Here is an 11888-nt window from a genome sequence, read left to right as displayed (position 1 = left end):
TGAGAAGTAATTATTAGAAAGCAGATGAATGAACATTTATAAGTAGGAGAAATATTGTAATTTCTTTTTCAATATTGAAGCTCCAAAATTAAACACCTAATGTAGTTGTCTCAAACTGTTAAATAAAGATAATTTTAAGATATGGTTTGTAGTTAAAACTGGAATTTTTTTAGCTAACCAAATGCATTACAGTGTTCAGTATATCTAGCTTCAAATAAATCTAATCTAAAGTATGTAAAAATGTGAGCATTTCAGATATTTCTAAGTATCTGAAGCAAGGGATTGAAATAAAAACATATAAGTAAGAAAATCAATGTGACATTTACTCACTATTATGATGCAATAAGCTGAAAACTGGAAATGTACTGCAAATAACCAGTGAGGAGATGACAGAGAGGAAAATAAAAACAAACAGTTTAAATATTTCTAAGCTTTCATCTACAGCGACAATTTTTAGTATCTTTATAAAAAATCTCCAGTCCTTGACAATTCATTTTTCAGAAACTTTTTTTTTTTTTTTAAATAGAAAAATTACCTCTGGGCATATTAAATTTCCTCATAAAATCAGGCAATTTCTCTCTTTTAAAGAGAATTTGCTTTCTCCTGTAAGAGAGTAAATAATGATGATACTACTAGAAAATGCTACTAATAATTCACTGTCCAAGTGGGCAATCTCCCTTTTCTGTTCTTCCTTATCTAATGTCTATTATGTATAGAGTTATATGATAAAAATACAGCTATACTGTATGTACATATATATAATACATAAGGAAAAGGTCCAGGGAACTGGTCCAGTGTGAGTATGGAAAGTACTAAAAGCAGTTAACAATAAAATCCCTTTTTTCTAAAATCTTTGGAGAGCTGCTCAGTTTGGAGGGTTTTGTTGCTACGAGATACACATTTGAATTTCCTGTTGATCTTGATTATTTTCCCAGCAGATGTAATACTCTTAAGAAATGGAAATACTTTAACAAAGTAAAAAAAATACCAATGTTATTATGTTTCTGGTCACCATTTAGAAATTTTCTTGAAATGACCAAGAATACTATTGTGCCAGCCAATCAGCATCCATAAGGACTGTAAAACTCTGAAACGATTTGCTGACACTGCCTTAAGAATTTGATGCAACTTTGCTTTTAGCACCTCTTTATGTGTGCTCTAAGATTAACTTGTCTACAAAAAGAAAAATAAAACTCAACAGGTAAAGGCAAATCCTTAGGTCTATCTTGCTTAGCTGAATAACATGGCGAGATCCAATGCCTGGATTTTTTTTTTCTGTTGATCAGTTTCATTTGGCAATGTAAATTCTACCAAATACATTTGTAAAATCCCTTTAACTGTTTTATTTTCATGTATTTTGGGTCCTTTTGAAAAGACGTTTTTATATTTTTTATTAAAGCTTAAAGACAGAGTTGAATTTCCCCTATGCTATTGTATTAGCTGATTGCTGTAGTCACTTGTGACCTTCATTATTAAGTTCTTATTCCATGTCTTTATACTGTTTTCCTTTGTTTTCTGTGACAGAAGACTTTCAGGTGCAGGGGTCTTTCAAATAAATGTTGATGTTAGCTTTTAAACTTTGTAGGGATACAGCATTAACTGGAAATGGATATCCCAGTTCAATAACAGGCACTTAGAGACCACATCTGGAAACTATCCAGTTTTGGACTGGCCTGCACAAGGGAGATAATGAACTGGAGGGACTCCAACACAGGGCCACAGGGGTGAGGAAAAGTTTGGCTTTAAGAAGAGGAAATGTAAGGGTGAATTAATTGCTCTCTACATCTGCCTCCAAGGGAGTTTACCTTAAGTAAGTTTACCTTAAGTAATGGCCAGATACCCACCCAGCCACAGTCTCACTTCCCCCTTTGCAACAGATCAGGGAAAAAAAAGGAATGAAGAGGCTCATGGGTTGAAGTAAAGAAAGGGACATCTCTTAACAATTACCATCAGAAGGGGAACAGTAAACTAAATTATTGCAAAATTAAAGAGATCTGAGAAGTGTGAAATAAAACCAAAATTCACACATCACCTTTGCCCACTCCCACCCCCCTCTTTTTTCACAGGTTTACTTTCACTTCTTCATCCCCCACTCTTCTACCTCTTCCCCTCTGTTGTGAATGAGTGGTTTAGGTTACTTTAAGCCCCACCCTCAAAAGTATTAGCAAAACCAAGTTTAATATAAATGCAGCCATACACCCTCCAAGCAGAGCAGGGAGATGGGGAATGAGGGCTGTTGTCAGTCCATAGCAGCTCCTCTCTGCTGCTCCTCCCTCCCCACACTCTACACCAGCTCCAACCTGGGGCATTTCCACAAGCTGCAGTCCTTCAACATAAGCTCACTCCAGCTCTGCATGGGTTGCAGACTCCCTCAGGGCATGTCCACCTGTCCCACTGGGGTGTCTCCCAGAGCTAAACAGGCTGGAGGCCCAGAGACTCTCCTGGCCTCATCCTTCTCTCTCTCCTCATCCAGCCCTCGCAGACTTTTGCCCTCCCTTGGCCAGGCTTTCCCCGGGGCTGAGGGGCTCAGCCTGCCCTGCCATGGGGCCACTTGCAATACCTTGTGAGCAACCCATCTCTGAATTCCTCATCCCTTAAAACCCTCTCCCTGAGGCACTGCACAACATGAGGTTGTTGGAGCACAGATTGGACTGATAGACCCCTGGATGCCTTGCAAACAAACAAGTTTCTGGTCAATGTATTTATTTACAAGTTATACAGACCAATTTTGAAATGCCTGCTTGGAGCAGTTAATAATGCTTGAAATTATTATATGAAATTAATCACTGGATGGTCGGCACACTTCTGACCTCTGACAAACTCAGAGTTTGGTAACAATATCAAATATAAATGAGGTTTCTAAAGAGCCCAAAATTCTTGTTTGTAGATGCAAATCTTATGCTGAAGTATCGGTAGGAAAAATATGTGATAGATTCTACATCAATAAGTTTATTTTTGTGTAAAGTAGAATATAATAAAATAATCCTAAATACATTACTGTTTTCAAGATCAGTGACATTTCAAGAAAGCTTAGCAGCCCTTTAGGAGAGAGCTTTAGCTTCTTCCTAGACCTGATATTTGAGATTCATTAGGAACTTTTGACTCAAACTACTCCAGCACAACTTTTCATTTTCCCAGTAGCTTGAGGGTAATAGCAATTAATTTGTCCTATGGCCTTAAACTTAGCCTCCCTGCTGACACACATCTTTCCATATGAATGTTTCACTTAGGCATTTCTTTCTAAGCTAAGAGCTGCTGCGTTGATTTCTGGAAAAACAATGCAGAGACCAAATACAGTATCCTTCTGTCTTCATGGGAAAAAGAAAACCCTTTATAATTAAGAAATCTTATATTTTATGTTTGATTTTTAACTTACAAAACAAAGCCGAACCAAACCAAACCAAATTAACCAAGCAACAACAACAAAAAGCCAAAACCCAAAATACTCCAACAAAACACCCCACAACAACTCGCAAACACTTCACACCAAAAATTAAATTGAAATGCCAAAAAGCATGTTTAAATTGGTTAGATGGTTTCATAAGATAACTGGTAGCTAGGCAGGATAACATGGCAACTGTGTTTATGCCACAGAAAGGAAGCTTTAAAATAAAGCAAATTTTCTCAAAATTATAGCAGAAAAATAACTGACTAAAAATGCAATGTCACAATCTAATCTGTTTAGCCTTCAAACCTTAATAGAAATCAGATTTTACATCACACAATGTATTCCACATGTAAAAGGAAAATGAAAAAGAAAAAAAATACATAGCCCATACATACGCTGTGGAAATAAGAAGACTAAACTGTACAGATCTCAATGGTTCTGACAATCTAGGCTGTATTTATCTTCTGATCACTGTTTACAATTAAGATACAAGTTGAATTTGAAAAATTAATCAAATTCTGAAAATGGGACTTAATTAAGTTCTGGCAATGAGAATCCAAAATTTCCTTATGAATAGCAAGCAAGACTTTACTTAATCAAATGTCACAGTGACATTGGTAACATTGATCTTGTTGCCCAATTGCCTTATGGAAAGTTAGTTTTAAAGAAGAGATGTTAAAGGATCAAACCAGTTGAAAATGTTAAGAGAGGAAATTACCTGAACCTTGAGGGAACTTATGCATGTAAGGTTCTAATAATTAAATATTCTATTGACATTTTAGTTTTAGAGAATTGCAAAGTCTGACTTCTATCTTCCTAAATGTTATAAGTCTTCATTCCCTCCAAAGGATATTAAATGTCTGTATTGGAAAGTTAGTTTTTCTGATGTCAGCAAAAAGATATTACTTTCTGTTGTAATACTTTCTGTTCCATCTCAATATTTGCCTCATGATTTCCTTCTTATTCTGGCTTTTTACTTCCTATTTCTTTTAAATCATAGCCCTTTCTCATCTCAAGCAGTGAAAAAAGTAAAATCTTCTCCATCATTTTGCATGCTTTTTCTACCTTACATTTAAGTTTCCACAGTTCTGGAAAGAAAAACCCACTTCCTCTTGGCTCACTTCATAGATACTTTCAATTCTCTCTTGCTCCATTTCTGTTCCATCTGATTAGGCTTCTCTTGGTTTCAGGCCATGTTTCTCCCTTAACAGCCTAGAAAGTTCAATTCTCAGTAGTCTGACTCCTTTCCCCATACCTCAGGAGCTGAAGTTAAAGACAGTTTTAAACTGCAGTTGTTTCTTTCCTACTTTTATAGTAATGATTTTCCAGGTAAAATATTTCAGGTTATTTCCTCAAGCTTCTTTAATTAAATTAATGACATTTTTATGATGAAATTTCTTAAACTGTCAAGCACTTTCTATGTAGCAGACAATATATGTTGACAATTGCTACACTTCCACCTATTTTGCTTAGAATTTTACATATTTATCCAGAGTTGAGTGTCAATATACTGTGCACCAACCTGAAATATCTTTCTCTGAAATTGTGTATAGGCCCACTTGTAGTTCTTCTTAGGCACTACCTTGGCTGAAACACGTAAGAGTGTTTCTCTTTTTTAAGACAGATGAGGTGAATCCACATCATTTAACCAAAAAAAAAGAATAATTTACTTTTTGGTCCCCTTGTATTCAGAGCTCCTGGTTAGGAACAAAAAGCTTTTCAGTTGATTTTTGAAATTAAAGTGACAAAAAGAAAACTGTTAGGCAGCAGGAAATGTAAAACAGTGGGATCTTCTATTAATGACCCAGTGCAAGGGACCACTACTGAGTGAATCTCTGTAAACTCTTCTGGAGGAGGTGGTTCGCAATTGCATTAAATTATCAAGTGCTTTTTAATTAGGTTTATATGAAATATTTTAACAAAACCTAGTATGGCAGCAACCCACTGAGTTAGTAATGGTTTCGAAAAATTCTACTCCAACAACTTGTACTGACAATATATTTCAGAACTCTTAATGAATCTTAATGAATTAGGTGTGTTTGCTTACTATTATGACAAAGTTTTGGAATTGTACTTAGGTAATTTCTGAAGAAATTTTAAAAAATAAATTCCTCACATCTTTGCACAATTTTTTTTTTTTTTTTTGGCAATAGACCTAATGCGCAGAGCAGAAAGTTACAAAAAACTAGAAGCTACAGATCTAAGGAAAGAAAATTTATTTTATGCAAGGAAACAAAGAGTATTTAATTTGTTTCTACAGTGGTCATCTTAACTTTGATCAGAAATTAGGTCTAATTCTTTCTCTTTCCATCATAAATTAATAAAAAATGCAATTTAATTTAAAAAATAAAGCAGTCATTATTTTATAAATGGCCACACATGAACAAAATATTTCCATAATCTATTTTACTATATATGCTTCTGTGTGATTTTTTTTTCTTAAATATAGCCTAGATATATGGCAACTGTGCACAAACAGAATACTTGGAATTAGTGAGTGGCACTTTGAAAGCATGCTATGGCTATAGTGCCTTGCTGTGACGATCAAAGTGGGTTATTTCTGAATTGTGACAAATTGCTATAGTATTACAAAATGCATTTTTAAAATGTATGAGCTGAAAAGCCACAAGTTGACTGCTAAAATATTTGCTGTGACCCATGAAGACATAACCACAGATTCAATTGATGTGTTAATGTGGGTGTTTTTGAAGAACAGATGAGTTAAGACCTGAGATGGACCTTAACATAAGCAATGTAGCCAGTCACATGAGGGAAGAAAATAACCTTACCCAGGTGCTTTCTTTGGCCAGGCTGTGGGAATCCCTGGTAACACATAATGCTTCCAATCTTGTTACTGATGTGACCATTCATGGTCAGTCACGAGCCGAGATGATTCTTTCTAACGTTAATACTTTGCATGTCCATCCTACCAGCAGTAACAGAAACAGAGGTTCCTATACCTCTCTGTTTTTCTCCATGATTTCTTGTGAATAAGATAAGACAACTCTGGCATAACACCCTTTAGCAATGATGTTCAATTTTGGCCACAATGTCAAGCATTCTTCTTTTACCTCATCTCTGCAGCACTCCTCTCTCATTTTGCACAGACTAACTCAAACAGAACATTAAGGCCTTTGCCTCTTAATTCTGCTTTCACTTTTAGAATTGCCTGTCATAAAAGCTGGCATAACAGCTACTGTTTCTTGCAATAAGAATAGAGGGAAAAAACAAGAGGAAAACTCATTCTAAATAAGGTTTCTGAATTTCAAGCAAATTAAACTAGCTTCACATCCTGGAGGCAATCCTTTCCAGGGCAAGCTTATGTTCTGGTTATAAAGAAGTTTGTGGTGTCAGAAAGATCTTCCTAAGAACTGCCTTTGATAGAAACATCTACTATTAATCACTGAAAGTGACTTTACTGATATCAACATGACAGTGCAATAAATATTCTGTTCTGCATGTGACTAAGAGAATTCAAGATTCACAGGTCATAGTTTAGCCAGATATATAAACTGATTTTTTTTCTTACTATCTGCAATTCTCTGTTCCATATAATTTTTAAAAAAGATAATAATAATAATAATAATAATAATAACAATAATAATAAAATAAACCTGCAGTTTCCAGGTGAAATCCTGCTATAGAAAGAAAAACTTCCCTTTGGAATAGATGTGAGTGCTTGTAAAGGAGGATGTCATGAAAATAAAAATCAGCATAAACAAAGCTATATATTTAAAGAAATTTTTCAAATAAAATGCACACTAAATGCACACTTATACATTTATAAGGAAGGTAAGAGTTCTTTTAAATTAGCCACAAAGAATATATCTAAAAATATCTTCTGTGATGGATTGTAAAAGAAGGCAATCCAGAAAACTTTTTTTTTAGGAAACACAACACTTATTTGTGATGTTGCTCTTTATGTTAGGCTTCTTTGATTGTTTTTCCATTTGAATCTTTAATTTGTGAACAAGAGAGTGTTATCTAATTTTCCATTTACTTGCCAAAGCTTTTCAAAATCACATTCTTTTTTCCCAGTTTTTGCTCCATCACACTGATCCACACCACATGCTCTTCTAACATGACTGACTTTACCTTTTGGTTGCCCACTTTTCTGCAAAAATTTGCAAATGCTTTAATCCACCTGTTTGTGACATCTTCAATTCAAGTGAGGGAAAATATCATTCCTGTGCTTCAACTCCCTCAGCAACAGTAGCCACTGAAATAACTCACAGTTCTGCTCTCCCTGTATGTCATGTGTAGCTACTCACCAACTGTGAGGTTTATTTGGGTAAAGCACCTTCACATAAATGTGGAGAGTCTGTACTGGAAGCACACCAAAAAGGTACATCCTAAATTTCCTTTCTAGCTATACTCAGGTAGCTAAATTAGTATCTAACTCCTATGCATGTAAAGAACACTGCCGTCCTTATTTTTAAATAAATACTACAATGGATAAAAACCTTGGTATTTTCTTCTAATCATCTCTAAATACTTCGCGCATATAGGGCACATTTATTGTGTAATACATCCTGTAGGAAGTTCATATCAAAATAGTTCTGTCCAACCAGCTGGAAACATGAAACATGTTCAAGTACACTAGCTACCTGTCACTGTTTACATGGGGAATTAGAACACTGGAACATAATCTTGGAAGATTATGAGCAACTAGTCAAGAATTTGTGTGCAAGATCAAGAAGTCAGTACACCCATGAGTAAATGTCTAATATCTTCTGCCAAGTAATGAAAAGCATTCTGAAAAATGTTTTACCATTGGTTGCTCTTGCAGATTAAAAAAACCCCACAGGTCTCTCCTTGACATTTTCAAGGTATATCACTTGATTTTTAGTACACTTCAGTGTACTCCAGTCCATCATAACTTTCTTATGCTGATATTTTTTTGTAAAATTATTTAAAGCAAGAAGTTCAGTTTAACCACTCTCGAAAATATTATTTGTAAATAAAATTTTAAATAAGAGGAGCAATTAAAAATATTTCATAATCATACATTTTATAAACAGAAGCTTGTAAAAACGAGTCTCTGTTTAGTGTTTTCTTACACAAATATCAGTGGCTCCGTTTTCCACCCACTAGCATTTCATGTTTGAGATTTATTTTTCCTCTAGAGGTATACCAGTTCTTATGTGCAAGAATTTAAGTTTTCACCTGAGACTTTTACCACACCAGTAATTTTGGCCCTTATGTCTGAGTCATCTGGTGCTCCCAGTATTAAGTTAATGCAGGGATATCTTTCCATGTTCACAAAAAGCCTAAAATAATAGCTGTCAGTCTTGTGAAATAGTTTTAGCATATATCATATACTGTATTATCTATGGTATATCATTAATATACTCTTCTAAACTCTTCCATTTTATATTGAACAGTATGAAAAAGGAGAGAGGCACTAATTTGTTTCTTCAGTTAGACTACTTACTACTGCCTCTATCATAGACATTGGCAAAAATGTCTTTTTCTGGAGGTGAATTTTTTTTGTTTGAGAGGGGATCTTCCTGAACTAAGTGAGCATTTTTCACATTATTCAGCATAAGTGAATATCTGGAAGACAACAAAAATTTCTAAATAAGCTTGTTGGCTAGATCTTCATGAAGATATTTAACCAGGATAAAACTAATTCTAGTACGAATCAGAGTGAATAGTTACTTTGTTTTTAATGGCTAGCAGCAGGTCGCAGATGTCCTAGTTTTCAAATTAGTAACACTAAGTGAGTTCAGCTTTACCTTTCCAGGCTGTGAGAGATGCACTTAAGTGAGTACCAATCTTACTGAAACATAACACAGGCTATGTATTATAATGTAACATTTTTTGTGAGAGTATGGATCCACTCAAGATACACATTAAATTCATAAATACTCAAATTCTGGATTAAGAAATTATGAAAGTAATATTTGAGATTTGGTCTAGTTAATATTTCATTTCTCCATTTCATAGTATTTTTATCATGTTACTTGTCTGGGTACTCTTAAATCATCTGCAAGAGGTGGAATTTCTTTGTAAGCTTGTAAGGATTTCTTTCTAAGCTCTTTATGAGCGTAGAACATTTGCAACTGTGGCCTGAGAGAAAGATGTTGAAGAGTCAGCTTCTTTTTGGCCACCAAAAATATAAACTTGATAACTTGGGCATAGATACAGAAGCATGGAAAAGATCCTATATAATAATTTTTCTTCTTACTTGGATCTCAACATAGATCTGAGTAAATTATGTTACTATTCTACATATTCTACTATTCTATCTATTTTTATATTATAAATATTGTAATAAAATAAGAGAGATATCCTTCAGAATAGGTATTAGTTATTATTGGTCTTGAGAAGAAAAAAAAAAGCTAACAAGTAGGTATTCTATATCAAGCCTTACAAAATTATTAAATCTTGAGTAGGAGTTAATACCTGTTCCTTTACACAAGTAAAGCCTTGAAATATGACCTACAAGATTCTTAATTTTCATTTCCAGTACACACAAACATGTCCATATATCAAAGTATTTATCGAATATGCACATTAAAACCTGCATTTCATATGACAGATTTGATTTTGACACTGTCTGAGATAAGGATGGGAAGAAATTTAGAGTCATAATTTCAAAGATCAATATAAAATTTGCTCCAGCATTCTCTCCTCTATACTCCATGGAATCAAAATATTTACAAGAAAATAGTCCATACCCTCATAAAACCTTTTTGTGTTGTGAGGCAGTCACTCAAAAAGTTCAAAATGTAAAGATCAGTTAATAATAATAGAGAAATATTTGGTTTCCATACCAAGAGACTATCACAGCCTGCAAAACAAAACCTTCACAAGCTAGAAATATCTGTGTTGACATTATGTATATTCAATTAAATTTCTTAGACACTGGCAAACTGTGGAACAGTTTTTAAGTGACACAATCAAATTTTCTACATAAAATCTACTTTTAGTGGGTAAATAATATACTGAACAGAAACAAGAAATTAAGTTTCAATGATGTCCTTCTTCAACACTGGTCATTCAGTCCTTTCAGAAACAGTAATTGCATTTTTTTTAACTGAGTGTCTGCATTTCTTTCTCTGCAGCAGAAACAAAAAGGAGCTCTCCATGCTCTTCTTAAAGAGAGCATTCATGTTGCATATTCTTGTCTTAGTCCCTCTGCATCCTACAGCTTCTTTGCTAAGTAAAGGTGCCTGTGCTTAACTCAATTAGGAGTGCAAATGGAGTTGCTTTGAATTCTGAGTTCCTAATAGTGCAGCCCAAACTGTGTCTTGTATTAACATTCCAAAAAACACAGAAATCAGATGTGATATCTAGGTGTTAAACTGTTCTGCAATAGATGAATGCATTCAGACAACAGGGAAGAATCAAACTGATTAATAGGATCCAGTTTCATCTTGCACCACTCAAAGGACACCTTGGAGATCCTCCACCCTGGAGATTCATTGCCATCTGGCCTGCAGTCTTTTCTCTGAAAGAGGAGGAATATCTGTTCAGTTATTAGCTGCTCATAGCTTGGCAAAGGCAATGGATTCCTCGTGCAGAGAGGACAGATCAGTGGTGAGTATTGTCCTCCTAGAGACTTCTATAGTGTCTGGACAGTTCCTCCCTTGCACCACTTTCCCCATTGCACAAAGGAGAGGAGTGTAGGTTGCTCCTAATACCAAGGAAAAGAAAGATGTTAAGTGGTCCTGCCTGATGGGTAGATGAAAAATGAAGGAAAAGGCTATGGGAGCACAAATCCAGTACCTGAAAATGCCAGTTTTGTACTGTGCCAATATATGACTGTGTAAGTCTTTTATAATGAAGACAGATTAGCACACAATAACAGAAACACACAAACAAGAATAATTTTCATGTGTCTGAAGGAAGAGAGGTCACCCTTCTGTTTAAAGTAATGGAATATAAGCTGACACAAACAAACAAAGAAAAGTCAGTACAACAGTACAAAAAGTTCCATAAAGGTGCTTAATGTTTGCTCTTCAACTTATAGTACAATTTATTACTAAATAAATACATTACTTCTGGAGATTTAAGAACTCCACTCTGCACTGAATATTGCAAAACTCTGCAAATTCAAAGAAAAATATAAATAACCACGTCACTCATACAGATAAAATCTTCAGGGTTTGTTTATTTGGGGTTTTTTTTTTCATGTGCAATTCCTTTATTTCTAGCTCATTATCCAGTGTAAATAGCTGGTGTATTCTTTCATTAATATAATTTTTGAGGATCTTCTCTTTCCTTTATCATGCATCACATCCCCAACCATATATAGTTTGAAAAAAAAAAAATTTAATCCCTCAGCAGACACATATACTTTCAGCATTTTATTTTACTTACTCTTTAAGAATTCACAGAAGAACACTTTTCTCTTAAAAAAATATTTTTAAATATCAAGGATGACTATCCATTAATATTTTTATTTTCAGTTTCTTTATGAAAACAGCATGAAAAATATTTGTGAGGGTAAGCAAGTCATGTGGTCTGACATACAACCTATATTCCATACAAT

This window comes from Lichenostomus cassidix, chromosome 2 (genome assembly GCF_008360975.1).
Source record: "Lichenostomus cassidix isolate B80296 chromosome 2, HeHo_3.0, whole genome shotgun sequence".
In the NCBI taxonomy this organism is placed as follows: Eukaryota; Metazoa; Chordata; class Aves; order Passeriformes; family Meliphagidae; genus Lichenostomus; species Lichenostomus cassidix.
Note: the sequence above shows the minus strand (reverse complement) of the source record.